The sequence below is a fragment of the Lissotriton helveticus genome, chromosome 9 (assembly GCF_964261635.1).
Source record: "Lissotriton helveticus chromosome 9, aLisHel1.1, whole genome shotgun sequence".
Classification (NCBI taxonomy): domain Eukaryota; kingdom Metazoa; phylum Chordata; class Amphibia; order Caudata; family Salamandridae; genus Lissotriton; species Lissotriton helveticus.
Genome location: NC_136070.1, coordinates 306553461 through 306574885, shown reverse-complemented (window position 1 = coordinate 306574885; position 21425 = coordinate 306553461).

Below are 21425 nucleotides of genomic sequence, written 5' to 3'. Positions count from 1 at the left end.
AGCAGCATGACCACCACCACCAGTATCGCCGCCTCCTCCAGGCCCCACAGACACTTCAAGTCACCAGTTTGGGACTTCTTTACTGTTTGCCCAAAAAGGGAAAAGTTCGCCATTTGTACCCTTTGTAAGGTTGCAGTTAGTCGTGGTAAGTCAGGTACCAACTATGGTACCGGAGGCCAGAGAGGTCATCTTAAGAGACAGCACACTGTCCAATGGTTTGCGCACCTAAAGGCGATCAAGGAAGCCCGAATTGGAAGTCAAGAAAATGTTGATGTTTCATCTGATGATGACGAGGAGGAAGAAGACATGTCAAACACTTCACTTACACCCAGTACCCCTGTCAGCAGCACACCCCATGAGAGGCACACTAAGAGTGTTGGAGCGAGTGAGACACCAATGCGCAAAAGTTCACCAGCGAGCATAATTGCGTCAGCAAAGTCATTATCATCCCGTAAATGCTTGGTCCAGGGCAACATTAGAACCATGTTTTCTTCAGACGCGCCATATGAACGCAACCACCCACTGACGCGTTTGTATAACACTGAGCTGGCTAAAATGCTAGCTGTGGACCTTCTCCCTTTTTCTTTTGTAGAAGCGGTAGGTTTTCTAGAATTAGTGGCAACGCTCTGCCCTAAATGGAAGGTTCCTAGCCGGTTCTATTTTGCCAGAGTTGCGGTTCCAGCACTACATGAAGATGTGCTGGAGGCGATTGGGGCAGCTTTGCAGAAGAGTGCTGTTCACACTATACATCTGACAACAGACATGTGGACCAGTGGCGCAGGCGCTGATTACATGTGCATCACTGCACACTGGGTCTCTTTTTCAGGTGTTAAAGCAAAGCTAAACGCTGGTGTTGACCCGGACCAAGTTTTTAAAGCTGCTCGGAAACATGCAACACTAGCCATGTTTGGCTTGGAGAAAAGTCACACAGCAGAAAACATTTTGGACGAGTTTAACAAAAAGGTCTTTCACTGGCTGTCCCCAAAAAAACGCCAGATTGGTTATGTTTCCACGGATAATGGCGCCAATGTAGTTAAGGCCATGGCGATGGGTGCATATTTCAGAGTACCGTGTTTGGCGCACTGTATCAACCTGGTAGTTCAAAAATTCTTGAGTGATAGAGACAGTACAGCGTTCGAGGTAATGGCCACCTGCCGCAAAATGTGCAACCATTTCAGCCATTCTTTTAAGGCCCGGAAGCATCTGAGGAGGCTGCTACTTGAACGTCGAATGCCAGTGAAAGCACTCATCCAGGAGGTGGCAACACGTTGGAACTCAACCTTCTACATGCTTGAGCATCTGTATGAGCAGTATACGGTACTTGATCACTATTTCTTAACAGAGGGTACAGCTCAGAAGGACCTGCGGATGGGTGCGGCGCAATGGGACATAGTTAAAAGCCTGACAGACATGCTTCGTCCTTTTGAGTTCTTCACGCATGCAGTCAGCCAGGAGGACTGTAATTTGGGACAATCTATCCCATTGTTGTGCATGCTGGAGCACCAACTGAAGGCGGTGTCTTCTGAGTTAGAAAAAGATGAAAAAAACAAAGACCCTTTTCTTTTGTCGGAGAAATTATTAGAGCGCCTACGTGGTGATGAACGTCTTAAAAAGATCAACTCAGAACAGCATTACATTTGTGCTACTATTCTGGATCCACGCTACAAAAAGGCGCTGGCAGGCCAAGCATTCTTTCCTTTTGCTGATGAAGATGTTAAAAAGTACAAACGTTGGCTAGCCTGGTCAGCCAAGAGGTTTGAAAAAGAACGGCAGGATATTGAAGAAGAAGGCAGTACATCAGCATCAGCATCAGCAGGCCATCCCCAGTCAAAAGAATCCACTTCTGCACCTGTGGCTGTGGCACAAGTGACCTCTCAGCCGTTAAAGACACCGGCAACCGGATCATCTGCACCACACACAACAGTAACAGTGGCTGCTGTAGAGGATTGGCTAACTTTGCTTGGGTATGGTTCTCGAAAAAATGTCACAGGCACAGCAAAAAGTAAGCAAAGTGGAGGAACCGTTGGGGACCTTGAGTCGATGGTGCAGGACTATCTGAATGACTCAACAGAGGTCTTTCTTAATGATGAGCCATTGCAGTATTGGCATGGGAAAAAACAATTGTGGCCACAGCTCTCCAACCTGGCTATAAACTATTTGTCTTGCCCACTCGCAAGTGTGTCTTCTGAACGTGTTTTCAGTGCTGCTGGTGGCATTGTAACTCCCAAACGGAGCCGCCTCTCGCCCAAAAATGTGGAGCGGCTGACAATGATCAAGATGAATCAGCACCTCATACCACCAGATTACAAAGTACGAGAAAGCACGCCGCATGAAGACGAGGAGGACGGCAACGTAGATGAGGGGATTTGTTCTCTGTTCGGTGACACTGACCTCATCCTGCCTGAATTCGCAGAGTATGATGACGAAATCTTCTTCTTATTCCCTGACACCGAGCCCTGAAAATGAGACAATGAATCAATAACTTTCTTTTTCGTCCTTATTCACTTTTATTCCTGTGTGTCTGTCTTTCTTTGTTTTGCACAGTTAATTTAATTCAAACTTTAATCACCTAATCCCAAAAACAAGCCCATCAGCAGAACTGTCTTCACTTGTTTGCTTATTGATTTGAAGGTGCCGCAGTCTACATTCCTCGGGTTAACAAGTTCTGAAGAACATGCTCCTCTATCCTCCTCCTCCAGACTCCGATTTCCCTCAAAGCAGAGGGCTGGATTATGCCCAATGAAGAAAGAGTCAGCACTTGTGGGGGTGTTCTACTTCTTTGCGGGTGAGTTGACGGCTCTGGGCCCATTGCTGTGAAGCTCTAATAACGGATAAAAGTGTTTTGGACCAAATATGAGGCGGAAATTTCTTGCCGTTTTTGCTGACTTGCTTGCCTTTGAGGTGCTCTTTGGCGGGGTTCCGGGTGTTTGTGGGTGAGTTTTGGGGTCTGGGAGCACTGCTGCAACAGTCTAATGTTGATTGCATTTGCTTTTCAGGAAATCCATGGTGGAAAACAGGAGTTATGATGATGACCTAGCTGCACAGCGCGTTTGGACCGAAGGCCGAGAGATATTGTAAGTATGAGATTTTGCTTTTTTGCTGTTTGGGGGTGTGGTCGCGTGCTTTTTTGTGGGTGGGTTGGCGGGCCTTGGGGCATTCCTGGGAAGGTCTAATACCGGATAGAAGTGTTTTGGACAAAATCCATAAGGAAAAGCCTTTTTTTTGCTATTTCTTCTGACATCTTGCTCAATGTAGCATTTTGGGGGGCTTCCTGGTGTTTGTGGGTGGGTTGCGGGGTCTCTGTCGAAGCACTGCTGCGACAGTCTAATCTTGATTGCATTTGCTTTTCAGGAAATCCGTGCTGTAAAACAGGAGTTATGATGATGAGACCTAGCTGCACAGCGCGTTTGGACTGAAGGCCGAGAGATATTGTAAGTATGAGATTTTGCTTTTTTGCTGTTTGGGGGTGTGGTCGCGTGCTTTTTTGCGGGTGGGTTGGCGGGTCTTGGGGCATTCCTGGGAAGGTCTAATACCGGATAGAAGTGTTTTGGACAAAATCCATAAGGAAAAGCCTTTTTTTTGCTATTTCTTCTGACATCTTGCTCAATGTAGCGTTTTGGGGGGCTTCGTGGTGTTTGTGGGTGGGTTGCGGGGTCTCTGTCGAAGCACTGCTGCGACAGTCTAATCTTGATTGCATTTGCTTTTCAGGAAATCCGTGCTGTAAAACAGGAGTTATGATGATGAGACCTAGCTGCACAGCGCGTTTGGACCGAAGGCCGAGAGATATTGTAAGTATGAGATTTTGCTTTTTTGCTGTTTGGGGGTGTGGTCGCGTGCTTTTTTGCGGGTGGGTTGGCCGATCTTGGGGCATTCCTGGGAAGGTCTAATACCGGATAGAAGTGTTTTGGACAAAATCCATAAGGCAAAACCTTTTGCCACTTTTTGTAACTTAGGGTTCGTTAGGGTTAGCCCTAGCAGCAGGATTGCATGTGTTTTGGGGTGTTCTATTTGCAACTCAGTTCTGGGGTTTTAGAGCACTCTTGGAGCGATGCTGGCTATGGATACTTTTGCTTGCTTGCAATTGGTTTGAATACAATCCACGGTGGGTAAGGGTGTATTTGGGCCTACTTTTACATTTAAAGTACGTTTGTCACCATTTTTCTGCTAGGCCTCGTTTTTAGAGATCTGATTGGGGGTCTTCTACATTTGCGACTGGCTTTAGTAAGGGTCTTGGTGGGAGCGTTGCTGGGGAGGTCAAATTTTGTTCTAAAACACAGTTTACAGTACACCTACCTTGAGGGGAAAGATCCGCTTTAATATTTTGGCCATACTTATTTATCCTTAAAAAGGTGACTCAGACAGAGTACGCAATTTCAAAAATATTGTACTGTCTATTAGGGAAATCAAAGTGTGACTTTTTGCACCACACAGCTTACATACCTTATATTTATTTATCAGTGGTATTGTAATAGCACTTCCTGTTTTCCGTTCAATAATTACAGGCCGGGTTTCAGTTGACATCCGCCAGGCAGGCAGTGGACAGGGTGTCTTCTGTCAGGTCACCAACATTGATGGACGAAGAGTCAGCTGGAATGGAGGAGTGCCGCTAATAAGAGGAATTGTTTGCTACATGCAACTTACTTACCAAATTCAACAGGACAACTCCAACAACATACAGAATACAGATACAGTATCCATTGTTTTCTTCTATGAGTGTGACTGCATGTGGTTAGCTTTGTACCCAAAGATTTCTTTATCTTCAATTATTGTTTGTCCATGCTGTGCTTTTTTTTTCTTCTCTCAACAAAACCTACCCAAAAAGAAACCCCCATTCCCATCCATTTTCCAAACCCTAACCCTCTTCCCCCGGGCTGTGTGGTTTTGCTTGATGTCTGACTAAATGACATCAATAATTCCACACACTTGCTGGGGAGGATAAGGTCATAGCAACAGGCTGGTGAAGGAATACGAGGATATCTTCTAGACTTACTCAGCTTCAGTACTATTTCTTGTAGTAGTAGGAGCCAATGTCAACTAAATTCAACGCAAGTACTAGTTATACTTGCAATACTTTACCATTTGTTAGGCTACATTGTGGCACTGTTCTAGTTTACTGTCACCTGCTATATTCTCGATCGTACCGTAACCGTTGTAATGCTACAGTAAGGACAAACCAGGTTTCGTGTTCTTTTTTCCCATAGGCATGCAACTGCCACTGTGTCACACCACTAGTACCACCGCAATGAGGAAATTTCATCCGCCCAGGATTGCCAACCTTAATCCCCATTTCACGTGGAGCCAGCCCTGGGCCTAGCCCTAATTTCTAACACAAATTACAGGTAAGATAAGTGTTTGGTGGGAGGTAGTATAATGGAGTATTAGGACTAGACGAGAGATAGACGGTAGTACTACTAAAGTCCTAGGACTCTTCAGGAAAAGAAACTTACTGTTACACCCCCACCCACCAGACTGAAAAGCAGTAAAAAACAGGTATGGTCAGATAAAGTTCAAAAAAGTATATTTATGTAGCCCTAACAAAATAATCTCCCTCAAGACCCTCCCTAACCCCAACGATTGTCTTTGAAAAGTCCCAAAAATAACCCAACTCCCAAATCCCACCCCCCAAAAGTCTCTAAAAAAAGGGCAAGGGACACTCCACTACTGGAGGGTGCTGGTGAATTTTGCGGCCAGGGCATCATACTCCTTGCGGAGGGTGGCAAGTTCGAAGCGGAGGCCCTCCACCAAGTTCTTGTACCTAAGGACCTCCTGCTCCAGGTAGGACATTCGGACTCCTAGGCGGCGCTGGCGTGCCTTGCAGCTCCTGTGGGGGGCAGCTGGTCTTTTTGCTGCTTGGCGGTGGCGGTTGGCTTTGTTAGCCCGGCTCCGTACCGCTGGAGCACTGCGCTGGCTGGCAGCCCGTGGGGTCACGGAGGAGGATGCAGCTGTCCCAGTCGAGGATGTTGTGGTTGCACCGGTCGACTGCGTGTCCTCCTCCTCCTCCAGGGCCACCAGCCGCCGATATTCGGCGACAGTGGCATCCAGCCTCCGTTGCCGGGCCATTCGAGCCTGCTCCCTCCGTGATGTCGATTTGGAAGGAGCAACTATATGAAGAAAGAAAGACATAGTCTGTAACCAATGCTCCTTCACATTAATAACACAAAGTGATTGAGCCGAAAGTTGTGTCACAGTACGAGTAGCAAATTGAAAGCACAGTACATAACTATTGAGGACAGTATCTATCTAACCTCCCACTTCTGCATCCTTGCTCTAACATTAGTGGTAGTTTAATGAACAAATTCTACGACCACTATGGACTTCCATTACAGTCGACTATGACAGTACACCAGTCTTATTCTTCTTCTTCTCTCTTGTTTAGGAAAATTGGTACGTTATCTTATGCAAGCCGGCAGAATGGCAGCGCAGTGAACTTGCACCCGAGAAAAACAGACGCACACCATGATGAGTGAGACAGACTTGCGTTACTGTACCGGTCCAGTACATGCAGGTGGTGAAGCTATTACTTTTCTATTACGGGTGGCACTGAGAATACTCTGTTACAAGGGCTACTGCTTAATTAATTTACCTTTCACCCTACAGTGCAAATGAGTACTAGAAAATGAAAATGAAGAAGCTAAATAATTAGATTATCTATCACTTCACATGGGATGTATTTGATGACATATGGGATGACTTTAGGTGCTTTGCTTATTATTGAGTGAACAGTGATACACCCACACATGAATGACGTACTACTACTAAACTAAAGTTATTAAGAGAGGTACGGAGTGTCCACCCTAATAACCGGATATATGCTGTGCTTGCAGTTGCAATACAAACTATTGCTACTATTCATGGTAGTATTGGACAAATTTACAATTTCTTTTCCTTGCCTTCCCTACACTGGAACGGACGTGCGGGTGCGGTGTTACATGCTCTTCAAGGTAACACTTAGTTCATCCAGTGACCATCTACTCTTTCTAGATACACATGTGCTATCTAAGAGTCAGATAATACCATGCTCCAGGCATCCATCCATTCAAAGTATATGCACACATACAGTTTATGTTTCACCCACCCAGGCTGTTGTCCTTCCACCCATCCTTGCTTCATCATTGACCCAGCCATGCACCATACCATATTCTTTCCTTCCCAGCCACCTCGGGGGCCAAGCAAACACATATCATTCTTCTTTGCCAGCCATCATAAAATTTCTCGTCCTTCCACACTTACTTACACCCTTCTTTCGCTTTTCGAATATATAGCTTACCTGTGCCCGCCACCACCGTGTCAACCCTCACAGGCACATTGGTGTGGTCCGGCACTCGCACCACCTCCTCCCCAGAAGTGTTGTCCTCCTCATCCACCACCTCCGCGCTGGCCCCGCCACCAGATGTTCCACCTACAAAGTACATTTAAGAATGTTAGAATACACCACTCACTACTATATAATATTTGGTCTAGGAGGAATAAAGAAAGTAAAAAAAAAAACGAAATACAATGTAATAATTTGTAACTGTATACTCTACAGTAAAAATGTCCCTTTTTCCAGGGAAGGCTGTTGTCTTGCTGCACTTTTTGGCACAACTGATGAATGCTTGCTTTTTATTTTTAACACACAACACTTTTTCTCCTAACAGAAGCTTGACTTCTAAGAACACGATAAGGGTCAAGCTCAATTTCAAACCAGGTGAGAGCTCAGCTCGACCACAAGAAATGTGTCCAATTAATCGTTAGCACTAAGCACTTTTCCATTTTCAGTTAAACGGTTACTTTTATGACAAAGTTGATTTTAATAAATGTGTTTAGTTTTAATAAAGCTTTTAAACTTAAATAGACTCTGTGGTTTTTGGTCCTCCAGACTAGAGTGGATGAGCTAAAGGTTTTGCAATTTTTGCAAGCATGAGTGCCTCTGACACTTCTTGACTGTGACTCCGTACTCTTGCCCTGCGTAGGATAATCTAATGATCATTGGGGATCAATCATCGGTGACTTAGGGAGCTAAATGACTCTGCCACACTATCTAGTCAGTAAGGAGATTGGGGGTTCTTCAAAGTCTGATATCACTGAGGTATGTGGAAAGAAAGTCTACCTGCGCCTATTATAATTGATAAACAATGCACTATTTAGTGTTCATAGTTCGGTTTGTGCAGATTTGTCCCTGCAACAGTAGGAGAATGGATTGTCCTCCTATCCAAACCAAAAGTAAAGTAGTATCTTATTCTTTCTTGGTGGTCATTCACCTTTTTATTGTTGGCAATTGTCAAAGCATAAACATTTAGAAGACTTGAAAAGACATTATGGACAATCCCAGAGGACTGCACTCAGTGCATAGAGCTATTGCTGACTAGAATGGGAGTCCAATGGAATTGCCAAATGTGCAATCTTAGTTAGCTACACACACAGACTAATAAGAATAATCTAGTAATACCACAGGGAGTCATAGTCGAGGCAGGATAAGAAATTAGATCCAGTCTACAAGAAGATTAAAGACGATTTAGAAAAAATCGAATGAGGAACGCTAGGAAAAAATAGGTACTCTTTATTAAAATTAAAACTTACTGGGGCCAGCAAAGGAGCCCTCGCCTGCCCGATCCTGGCCTGCATCCTCCTGAACAGCACCCTCCTCCTGTGTCCTCTTGCCCTTGGGGGGAGCTGATGTACAACATGAAAGAAAGAAAGACCAGAAAATATGGATGAGATTTGTCAACCAAATCAAACATTTCAAAAGAACTATAACAAAATATTTTTGAGAAATAGCAAATAGATAGACAACTATTCCACGGGATATATTGACCTATCTCATGTGGTATACTACGTTATTCGTATTGCCTGATTTGCGGACCGTTGACTTTCAAAGTTCCTATGTAACTCAATAAACAGACTACTAAAAAGGTTTGCCTAGGCCTGGCAGGCAGCAGTCCGCAGCACGCAAAGTGACAGACAAAGTCCATCCTGCTTGCAGATCAGTGAATACTCAAACTATCAATCCACCGACCACCACCACTATTTCTTCTTATAGCCATGTGTCTAAAGGAAGGACTGGACTTCAGTCTGTTGGGGCTGATTTAGAAGTCCCTTGCGGCTCATTTTCCTCCATTGTTGCGTGACTTTTGTGACGCAGCGGCAGAACAAAAGAGTCGCCATGGTGCGACGTATATATTAAAAAAAAACGCATATGGGCGATGCATCACGTTGTAAAGCCCTGCGCCATCAGGGGGCGTTCCGGCGCAAGGGAGGGCGTACCTGCGCAGGAACGAATCCTAAAAGTGGCTGAGGGAAATCTACAAGATGTCAATCAGTCACTTTTAGGACAATGATGCGTGACTCAAACCCTGCGCCTGCTTGAAGCCGACGTACGGCTTGATGCAGCATTGGGGAGATAGGGCACCCCAGAGCATTGCTGGAGCTGCGCCATCGTTGGCACGCAACTCCAGCAATGCGCCGCCTTTACGGCACAGATGCGTAAGGCTTCTGTGACGTTTTGGGCCAATGGGTGGTGGTGGCATGGCGCACAATTACTGCTGCATCCCTGCTACTTTGCAGGGATGCGCCGGTAATTGAAAATATGACCCTTAGTGTCTAGCATTACGCAGTTCTTATCTTTACACTACACTCATACATAATTTCTCAGGCCAATAAAATGAACACAAAATACAAAACAAATAAGCATAGTAGCAAGCAAGGCTACTGAGAAGGAGAGCAGTGCACCTGAAATGCATAGAAGATTTTGAAATATAATTTACCTACAATGTAATCGGCAGCATTATTGCTCTTGGTAAAGAACAAAGATTTGCAAATAACAGAGCCGGATAAAACAGAGTAGTGATGAATAGCTACTACTACTCACCAAGCCCGGGGACCTCTACGCCGAGCGCGTCCAGCAAGTCCCGTTCCCGGTCCATGACATCCGTCCAGCGGTGGGTGGCCTGGTTATAGGTGCGCCGGACCCCAGAGAGCTTAAACATGGCCCGGCACACCTTCTCCCACCGCTTCCGGCGCTCCCGGATGCCATAGCCGGTTGCGATCTTGCCGCCTCCCAGGATGGTCTTGGGGAGGTGGCGCTGGACGTAGAAGATTAGTGCGGCCACCTCCTCCGCGCTAAAGATCTCCCGTGGCACCACTTGCTCCCCCCTCAAACGCCCGCACGGGAGCCGGGCATGGGGTGCGGGACCCTTCCCCTTCTCAGGGTGCTTCCCGGCTCCCTTTACCATGGTCTGGGCAGAAATAAAGTTAAATGATAAAGAAGAAATAGAATAGTGAAGAAGAAAAGAAAAGAGTTTAAGAAAATAGTTTAAAATTAACTAAAAGTAGCAGAAAACACAAAAATATAGAGCTAGAAAAATAGAGGGATAGATAATAAGTAAAATAGATCAAATAAACTTCAAACAAGCAAAGGATGGCAGAGATTCAGAGAGGATACAGAAAGCATGCCCAGAACCATAGCAACGAATGAGAAACAAGATGGCCGCGCCCATTCACGACCGCGTGGGTAAGTTCGTGCGAGTTTTTCCTCGCGATCACGTGCGAAATTGTACTAGCGAGCAGCACACTTTGTGAGATTACACATAGCGGCCGGAAACGGAATTACGTCACGCAAACAAGATGGCCGCACCCGTGTACGACCGCGTGGGTAAGTTCGCAAACGTATCACTACAAGCGCCTTGCGAACATGCAAAAAATCACGCGAACATACACGCCGCAAACAAAAAATTTATGTATTCGCACGCATTCGCGGCTTCCGAAATCGATCTCGCACGGATTCGCGCCCCAAAAAACGTGCGAAATTGCAGAAAAAACAATTTTTGCTAAACTGAAAGCAATCACCAGGTGCAAAAGTTCAAACTTAACATTAGTAACCATTCACTCTAGTGCTTCCTGAGGGGCCCCTCCAGAGTTCAGTTGCCTATTTGCAACTATTCTATGACCCTGCTATGACCCAAACAGCAGGCTCATAGAATAGCTGCAAATAGACCATAAAGGTCCTGTGAAAAAAAATAGCACTGCAACAGAAAGCAAATTACAGATAAGGAAGGAAGCAGGTGCCAGCCAGACTGAAAGTTTCAAAATTACTGACACATTAATCACCCCCAAATTAATTCATGGCAGTTGAAGAAGGGCAGGTGTGCTTGCTTTCACTGCAACAGAAAGCAAATTACAGATAAGGAAGGAAGCTGGTGCCAGCCAGACTGGAAGTTTCAAAATTACTGACACATTAATCAACACCAAATTAATTCATGGCAGTTGAAGCAGGGCAGGTGTGGTTGCTTTTTTTCACCCCCATAATATACAGTGATAAACAAACCTAATGGGTGGCAGTGAGGATGTACCAGAGGGTGGCATGGGTGTACCAGAGGGTGGCAGTGGTGAAACAGAGGGTGCTGTGAACCTGTGATGATAAACCAGACGTAGAAACAATATAGTTGCGGCCGTTGCGAGCCGAAAAGTAAGTTCCCAATTGCGAAATGGTCCACAAATCCTCGCGAACGCGCGCCAACACAAAAAACGTAAAAATCCGCAAATCCGCGAGAGTTCGCGTATTTTTGCGGATTGCGAATCCGTAAATACGCAAATTCACGTACGCGAGATCCGCTAGATCCGCCCATGCTTAGTCATGATAATTGGACTGCAGCCATGCTAATCGTCATGCAGTGTCACTTGCATTGTCAGTGTGGCTCATGGACTCGCCGCTTTGCTCGGTTAAGCACTTGTGCATGGGTTTGTTGTAAGATTATTAATGCGTGGGGACGGCCCCCTCTGGGCACATTGTTGAGTGGGGCCTACTTGCTGTTTCTAGGGGGCCGATTACGATGGCGGGCGGACAAAGTCTGCCCGCCATCGTGGTGCAAAAGGGACCGCCCGCCATAGGTGCGGCGGTCCCGCAAAACGAATTAGGATGCGCCTGCCACACTGGCGGGCGCATCCTGTATGTTTACATTGTGGCGGGTGGCAGCACCCACCTCAATGTAAAAATACATGTTTCACATTTGCATGTACAACGTGGTAGACACTGTGTGCCGTACCCCCCATGTGCAGCACATGGGGGGCCCGCAACGGGCCCCCGCATTTTCCGCCTGTCTTTGTGCGGCGGAAACTCAGCCACAAAAGACAGGCATCCTTAAACCCACGGCAGTGCCTGCACAGCACCACCTCTATAGACCCCTTGTACCTGGTCCCACAAGGTGGGGGGAAACGACCCGCCTTGCAAGACCACGGCGGGCGGTCTTTCTGTCCGCTGAGGTACCTATCCCCTTCCCACTGCCATCCTAATTTGGCGGTGGGAATTTAAGGGTGATGACGTTAAATCCGCGACCGCCGGGCCGGCTGTCCTCAACACCGGCCGGGCCGGCGGTCTCGGATTTACCACCATCGTAATCGGCCCCTATCTGTGCTGCAGTATACCAGGGAGATCAGGGACATGATCCAGAGTCGTTGTGGTTATGCACTGTGTTATACTTAATTGTGCATGTGTTCCATTGTACCCATCTCCCCCCGTCCCCGCAGTCTCTGGTTGTTACTAACCCTGGGTGTAGTGTGCGTAGTGGGGCTACGCGAAGCTAGGCAAAGTGGGCGAGAAACTACGCCCACTTGCGCACTTCGCGTAGCCCCACTACGCGCTGCATGCCCCCCTCCCCTACATACCTAATTTAATTAAATGGGCACATTAAAATAAATAAAATGCACTTACCTTGTCCGCGGCGTCCCGGGGCTCCCTCTGCTCGTTCACGCCGCCGTCTGCTAACCAATGCGAATGCGTGGGCGGCCACGCATGCGTATTTCTCACGAGAAATGCGCATGCGCATCCGCCCGCGCATGCGCATTGGTTAGCAGACGGCGCCGTGAACGAGCAGAGGGATCCCCGGGACGCCGCGGACAAGGTAAGTGCATTTTATTTATTTTAATGTGCCCTTTTAATTAAATTAGGTATGTTCGGGAGGGCGGGAGGGTGGCGGGTGGTGGGCAACTTTGCTACGCCCAAGGAGTGGGCGTAGTGTTGCCTGCTTTGCCTACTTTGCAAAGGGTGAAGTAGGCAACACTACGCCCACTTCGTGGGCGTAGCGAAGTTGCCCGCCCAGGGTTAGTTGTTACTCACCCTTTGTTGTTGGGTCAGGTTATGTTGAGCAGTGTCCGGGCCCCAAACTCCTGCTACCATCTCTCCACTGATGACGGTGGACTCCATTTCCTCCAACTCATCCAGCTCCTGCTGTGGCGCTGGCCTCCCACCTCCAGTCTGCATTGCTGCTTTCTGGTTCTTAGCGAGTTTCAGCTTGGTTTTGCGCTTCACATCATTCCAGCGCTTCTTGGCACTTCACTCTGACTGCATTCACCTTGGTCAAGATGGACTGCCATATTGCATTTTTAGTTGCCAATGACACAGTGGAGGTGATGGACAGTTGTTGGTGGTGTCCTATCACCTCTGTGATCAAGATCTTGTTTTCCTGCAGACTAAATCACAGGTTCCTATTCTTCTTCTCCTTGCCCTTCTCCTTCCCTGCTTTCCCTGGCTGGTCCTCTGTTTTTTTTTATTGAGTTCTGGTTGGCCTTTGTAGTTGCTCCAGCTTCCTCTGTGGTGCTTCTCAGTAGTTTTTGTTTTGCAGCTTTTATGGTGATTTTTCACGCCTGACATGGGAATTTTTTTTTTTACATAATCATTACAGGGAGAATGAAGGCAATACTGGACATGTTATAACTCCGTTGGGTTATCGAAGTTGGGCCCATCGCAACTTTTCTCACATTCAGGTTTCCTTTTTTATCGGTGTTCCGGTAATTTTAAAACAGACATGTGACGCATTATCGGGAAACTATCGCCTGCTGCCAGCATGGTGAGAATACGCCGTTAACATGGTGTTGGTTTTCCGCGATAGACGGCGTTATGTAAAGTTGCGTTAAACCTAGGTTGACAATGGTTATCGCCCGTTCTTGTGAATATCCCCCCCAGTGTTATATCATTGCACCGTATACGTTGAGATCAGGTATAGCTCAGAGAGGGGAGGCATCTCCCATTTCTCACCACGCTTCAGCTACCAGCATGCCCTTCCAGGGGCGTTGCTATCATTGGTGCAGAAGGTGCAGTGGCATCAGGGCTCGATCCCTAAGCAGGCCCTAGAATCCTGATAGCTCCTGTATCTTAGTACTCCAACAACAGTCAAAGGGGCAATTTTCTTTGCTTGCATCTGGGCCCATGGCATCCTTTCTACACTCCAAGGCCATTTGGTAGGCATGCTAGGCTTGCTGTTCACTTAAATTCTAATTTAATTTACACTACAAGCTCCCTGGCTTTAACAGTCAAAAAGTCAAATTATTGGGGGAGGTGGATTTAAACAAGCAAATGCAGTATGGACATTAAAAAATATCACTGTTCCCAAAAAATGTCATTGGAAATTAATTCTAGAAAACCCAAATATTAGAGAAGTCAGAAATGAATGCTGCTGCAAGCCCAATGTTCGAAACAAATTGAAGGAAACAGAGAGCTAAGGAAATTATCTTTCCATGTGTCGTGGGAAGGACGGCTACTTTAATTGTAATGTGCGTTCTTTGGTTTTAGATTAATTTGTGAAATCTTTGGCAGTCGGAAAGAAAGGGAGGAAGGCTTTCTGACCGCAGAGGCCGGGGTCGCTCTGCACACATCCTGACGCATGACTGGCCCATTAGCACAATTTAATTATACACCAGTACGTGTCGCCGTCGCAGGGCCGGCTGACAGCGTCTCAGCCCCTGGGGTCCCTGAGTGATATGACCCCCTCCCTGTCAGAGCTGGCCAGATGCGGCTGTGTCTGGACAGCGGGGCTGCACTGAGCGTAACTTGCTTGCAGCGATATAAGCATATCTGATTCCCTTGAGAACTTTCAAAAAGATCAGATTAAAAAAACGAACAATGCTGCCTCCAATATTAAGGCGACACTTGCACTTTTAGGACCTCAGAATGGGACAAAAACAAAACAGTAGAAAGGAAGTCAGTTTCAAATGGAAATGCCCTTGACAAATGCGGCCTTTTTCATGGCTCTGTGACAATGGTTTTAAGCTCCAATTCTGAGGAGTATGTGTCCTTCACAAGTTACAGTATAGGAGGCCTAACTTGGACAACTTTTGCAAGGCCTATAATAACTTTAGTGTGGCAGCAAAGATGACTTGGAACTGAAACTCATATAATGACAATAACATTCCTATTCTTAATCTTATTGTCATCATTAATCATCATAATAACACTACTAATAATAATATGATAAAAATAATAGAAAGAAGAACAAACAACATCAATGACAGGTAGGGTTTTATATAGCGCTTCAGGCAGTACTTCTGGCGCTTTTAAGGCTTGTAAGTACGCGGTCTTACTACTGCCCGTTTTTAATGGTACTCAATTACAGACCTCTAAAGGGTTGGAGACTGGGTTGTTCTAGCCAGTATTCAAAGTCATCGGGACCTACAGAACAAAGCAGTCGCCGGAAACCATCTTATGTTTGGCATATTGTCAAGAAACGGCGTTCAAAAGTATCGCCGCTAAAGTGGCGATAATGGGCTTGATAATACGCCGAAGAGAATTCCCATAGAAGCCCATGTTCACACCAGAACATGGGATTCTATGGAAATTCACAAGGGCATATTATCAAGCCCATTATCGTCGGTTTAGCAGCAGTTTTCTGCCGCTAAAGCTGCGATAATGTTAACGCCGTTTCTTGATAATATGCCCCGTTATGTTTTAGGTTACCAAGCATAGCAGGCATCAAAGTGTGCACCGGGGAGGATGCTGCCTTTACGTGCAAGGGTGACAGAGCCTGTGAGGGGAGGGCCCTACAGCACCTCATTTACCCTCCATGTGCCTTCTGGGGTATCAGCTCCACAACTGGCATGAGGCAGAAGTACCCGTGGATGAGCGTGACACCGAATGGCTGTTCACAGTAAGGTGCCTGTTTATATCTCTGTTCATTGTTGAGCACGAGTGTCACAAGATCATGTCATTCAAGCAGATGCCAGCATCATTCGTAAACATTTCAGCATGCCCTGCTTGCTTGCAATGACACTAACTGATTGTTCACATGAGCCATGGTGAAGTCCTTTGTACATGTGTGGGCTGCTGAAAGATGCTTTAGGTGATTGCATTAGGGAGCAGCTATTCCCAGAAAATGTCCGCGACCCTAAACAAGCATTCTGGGAGGCACTTGATAACTACTCTACTGCTGCAGGACACCTAGGTGCCTAGCGAGGCCTGGCAAATGGAAGCTGAAGGTCAGTATAAGCGGGCTGTCAAACACCTTTCAATTGCCTAGTCCAGGAGGGTAGAGGGCGTTATCACGATGGCGGTGGTCCCACTGCCAACAGCCCTGTGGTCCGACTGCCACATTACAATGACCCTATTCTGTCTAGGGACAGACCTCTGCCTCCAACAGGTTCTCCGATCCCAACGGAGTGGTGGTCGGTATCGTAGTCCCGAATGGAAGTGGTGCCGAGCCAGCCACTGCTGCAAGAATTATGATATCCCTTTTGAATAGCCTGATCATGGTGGGAACACTGCCATGTACAGGTTGTTGGAAAAATACTTTGTGAGTCCAACCAAGGTCCGTCCCTTAAGGGCCAGTGCAAAGTGGCCCTGGAGGCACATGTAGTTCTCCCCACTCACATCCATGCACCATGTGCCATACACCACATGATGCATGGTACACGGTCCATGAATGTGCAAGGAGTGCTCCTGTTCACCGCGGCTTATGCTGCAGACCTTTTCCTGGGCCACAGCAGAAGCTGCAGAGAAAATGACCACTTTGCGACCCACAGCCCGGTGTCGCATCGCAATTGGGCAGACAGACCACCGCCTGCTTGTCGGACGGTCTCCTGACCATCATGACAACGGGCCCTGGTCCGACAGCTCACTATTATAATCAGGCCCTTAGTACCATAAACCAGAGTTGCCATGAATATGGCATCCTCCTTCTTACCACTTGACCGCCAGGTGCTCTTGCACGGCCGGATTGGACTAATGCTGCCTAAGTACTATGACGTATACACCAATAGCACAGCAGCCAGCCACCAGCCTCTAGGCCCAGTTAGATAGACCCTGGAACATCAATCACTCACGCTATTGAGAAATAGGATTGCTAATACTGCACCAGGGAGGATAGTGGGGAGTGGTATGAAATAGGGGGGGTGACAGGATTGTCAGAGGATGGAAACATAGTTCTAACACCTTTACTAACTTACATGGGAGGCAAGTAAAGAAGAGGTTTAGCAAGACTCACTGTTAGACTAGAGAAGTTAGAAAGGAGCAGTGGGATGAGTGCATGTACAGTTTGCAATAATATAAGAATATCAGAACATAGTGACCCCCAGAGAAATTATTAAATCTTTGGGACAGAAAAGGGGCATAAAGGAACAAGAGAGGTAAGTTAGGAGATTCTCCAAGCAGGCGTGGTTCAGGATATTAAGAGTTCCAGTGCCAGAAGTAACTAGAGGGAGCAGATGGATGTAAGAACAATAGTAGTGAGATGGTGAAGGTAAAGCCTAAGTGGAGGAAAAAAAGGTAATGCGAGGAGATGGAAAAGACTGTGCAGCTGCAAGAGTAACAGGAGTAGAAACAATTGCTCAAACAAAAGGGGATCATGGATGAGTAAATAATGTAGAAGAGGAGACTAGACTGAGCTGCAGTAGCTCGGATGAAGCCAACAATGGCAAGGAAGACAAGGATAGCAATATAAGGACAACCATTTCTCAATATGCTGCAAGTGTTAGATGGAAGCAAAGGGATAATGGACAATAGGGACATAGGGCCCATAATCAGGACTAGAAAGTAGTTGTGGTTTCAGCACATTTCATCCATTTCAACAGAGAGGAGTCCCAGACCCCTGGAGCGGCCCTTCCCCATGATAAAAAGAGATAGGAGCCTACTGCGTCAGATAACGGCAGGAAGCAAGCTTTTATATGATGCTTTATTCCCTCTAGGTGCACACCCTGTGTTAGTAATTGTAGGAAATTGGGTTACAAGTTGAGGGGATGAAACTTTACTCCAGCAGCAACCGTATTTCTTGCCAGGGTGAAACACTGGCAAATCTTAAATTAACCTGGGCCTAACCCTCTGGTTGCTTGGAACAAAAGTACAAAAAAGTGCCTAGCAGCACGAAACACCAACTGTGATTATCTGGTCATATTGGACTGGGAGAAAGTAACAAATTCAGGCCAACTGCTATGGAGCATGGGCCAGATACAGAGACCATGTTAGGACTGCTGAACAAAGTACCTTAAATCCTGGTTTGCAGAGTGCTTCGAGATTCCACATCGAGGATGCACCAAACAACGGCTGTTCTGAGGAAGCTGTAGTGATGCAATGTGGAGTCCTGAGTCATTATCAAGGATGCCGTTGACAAGGGGCTTGCAAAGCAAAGACCTGTGCAGAGGATTCTACACACAGTGACAGTTCCAAGGAAGTTGTGGGCTGCGATTTGAGGTTCTGCATCAGGGATGCATCGAGCAGTGGCGGCTCAATTTTGTCTGTGAGGAGATGCATTGCACTGTGTCGGTTTTGCACACAGGACCACAGGAGGGCTGGCAGGGCACCTTCTGGCTCACTTCCAAGGGTGCAGGACTGGGCAGACACCACTTGGAGAGCATGACTCACAGCAGATTTAGTCCAGATGCTGTGCTCAAGGTGGGTGGAGTCTTTTCTGTCCGAGGCTTCTGATCAGGAGGCCAGCCATTTAGCCCTTGAAGCCACGCTGATGGACCTGGGCTCAAGATGCAGGTCCAGTCCATTTCACTCAGGCAGCAGGACAGCAGAGAAGTAGTCCTTCTATCAGGAGCAGCACAGCAGTCCTTCTGAGTCTTCCACATGTCCATAGATGTACTGAAGATTTGGGTCTGAGGGGCCACTATTTATGCCTAGTAGAAATGTTGAAGTAGGAGATTTCCACCCCAGAGGTGTCTGGAATTTCATGGCTCCTTGCCCTGGCCTCATTCTCTCTGGGGACCCAAGAGACAAGTAAGAAATGGCCCATCCTACCAACATTTATAGCCTTTTGCCTCACTCTTTGGGAGCAATACACTAAGACCAGCTGCCTACTACCAGCTACATCTAGGCATGTGACCCAGGATACAGGATGCAAACACCAAATGGTTAGGCGGAGAAAATGTAAACTTTCTAAAAGTGCCATATTTAGAATGGTGACTTAAAATTAGGAGGGTTTTAAATTGGAGTTCTTTAGACACCAAACTTGAGATTCCAATTGTTATCAAATATTCTATCAATCAATCAATTAGTCTTTATTCGATTATAAACAATCATAAAAGACACATATACAAACAACATTAAAACCATGTTTGTCATAATAAAACATATAAAATATCAAAAGGTAAAAGTCAATAAAATCCATTCACATATCTTATTTCAAATTCATGTAGGGGGGCTTTTATCATCATGGTAGATAAAATCATACTGGAAGAGTAATATATCAAATATTCTATATAATAAGGTAACTAAATGTTGCCCTATTAAAAGGTAGGCCTTGCAGTAGTAAAAAATTAAGAATTCTTCACTACCAGGACATGTAAAAGTTAAAATACATATCCAACCTACACTTCACCCTGCCCATTGAGCTTGGTAGGGCCTACACTTGGGGTGACGTTTACATATGAAAAAAGAAGGTTCAGGCCTAGCAAAAGATTTAGATTTGCAAGGTCAAAATTGCGTTTAACTACACACACATGCTGCAATGGCCAGCCTGAGACTTGTTTGAAAGGCTACTTAAGTGAGTGACACAATATGTGCTGCAAGGCCACAAAAAGTATTTAATGTACAGGCCTTAGGCACATGTAGTACTACTTTATTTGGGTCTTAAAAGTGAAATAAATGTACCAACTGAGTGTAAGCCAATTTGACCAAGTAGCGGGGATGAACACAAGCACATTAGCACTGGTTAGCAGTGGTAAAGTGTATAGAGTCTTAAAAGCTAAGAAAAATGGGTTCAGAAAACTGGACGATGAAGGTAAAATGTTTAGGGATGACCATGCAAAAAGGTCCAAGTTCACCAGTAATTATTTATTTATTTGCAGCTTGTATTTGTCTTAATGTTATGTTACATTATTCTATTGGTATGTGCATAGCACATGTATTTTACTGGAATGTTGCCAAGACATATTGTTGGAGCCCTATGTATTGACCTGAAATTGCCAAATATCTTCAGCCAGTCCTGCAAGATGTGACAGGTTAAGAAAGAAGGGGGCTACTGGACCCCAGAGGAACTGAGAAGAACCCTCTGAGATTTGAATGGTTCAAAGAAGTAAGGCGTTAGTTGCCATGGTTGGAGTTAATTTGTCCAAATATGATACTGGAGCTCATTTCACTGGACGGGTTAGGGAAAATATTTGTAAAATTATATTCTTCACATGTTTTCACTTTTGATCCACCCCTCCCGCGGCCTCCCCCAAACTGGCTGGTTTATCAGTAAGGAGATGTGAAGCATGCCTCTCTTGTTTGATTTTCAACCAGTTACCTAGTTTTAGGTAAGTTCAATTTAAAGAGTTTAAATGTTTAGGAAAGGAATAAAACTTGCTATTCAGTTGGTAGTAGTTAGAGTTACTTTTCATGAAGATTTATGTCATCTTGGTGAATGTCATTATGTCTCAGTGGGAAATAGCCACAGTGTGATGTGGTGCACTATATAAGTAAATAAAAACCATCAACCACTGCCAACTATAATTACCTTTCTTAACAGATCTTTGTCAACTAGTTCCTTTCACGACTCGCTGAAACAATCTGCAGTCATTTCCTTAATGGAAAAGCAGTCCATTGACCACTCAGTTTGTAAAATCAATGGGGCATATTATCAAGAACGGCATTAAAAATCATCGCTGGTTTAGCGGCAGAAAACTGCCGCTAAAGCGGCGATAATGGGCTTGATCAATCAATCAATCAATCAGAGTACTTGTAGAGCGCGCTACTTACCCGTGAGGGTCCCAAGGCGCTGAGGGGAGGGGGGGGGTGCTGCTACTGCTCGAAGAGCCAGGTCTTGAGGAGTCTTCTGAAGGCGAGTAGGTCTTGGGTCTGTCGTATGTGGGTAGGGAGGGTGTTCCAGGTCTTGGCGGCGAGGTAGGAAAAGGATCTGCCGCCGGAGGTCGTTCGTTGGATGCGGGGGACAGCGGCGAGTGCGAGGCTGGCGGAGCAGAGCTGGCGGGTGGGGGTGTAGAAGCTGAGTCTGCTGTTCAGGTAGGCTGGTCCGGTGTTGTGGAGTACTTTGTGTGCTTCGGTGAGGAGCTTGAAGGTGATCCTCTTGTCAACGGGGAGCCAGTGTAGGTCTCTCAGGTGGGGGGTGATGTGGATGCGGTGGGGGACATTGACAATCAGTCGGGCGGAGGTGTTTTGGATGCGTTGTAGTCGTCGTAGGTGTTTGGCTGGGATTTCTGCGTGGAGTGCGTTGCCGTAGTCCGGTCTGCTGCTGATGAGGGCCTGT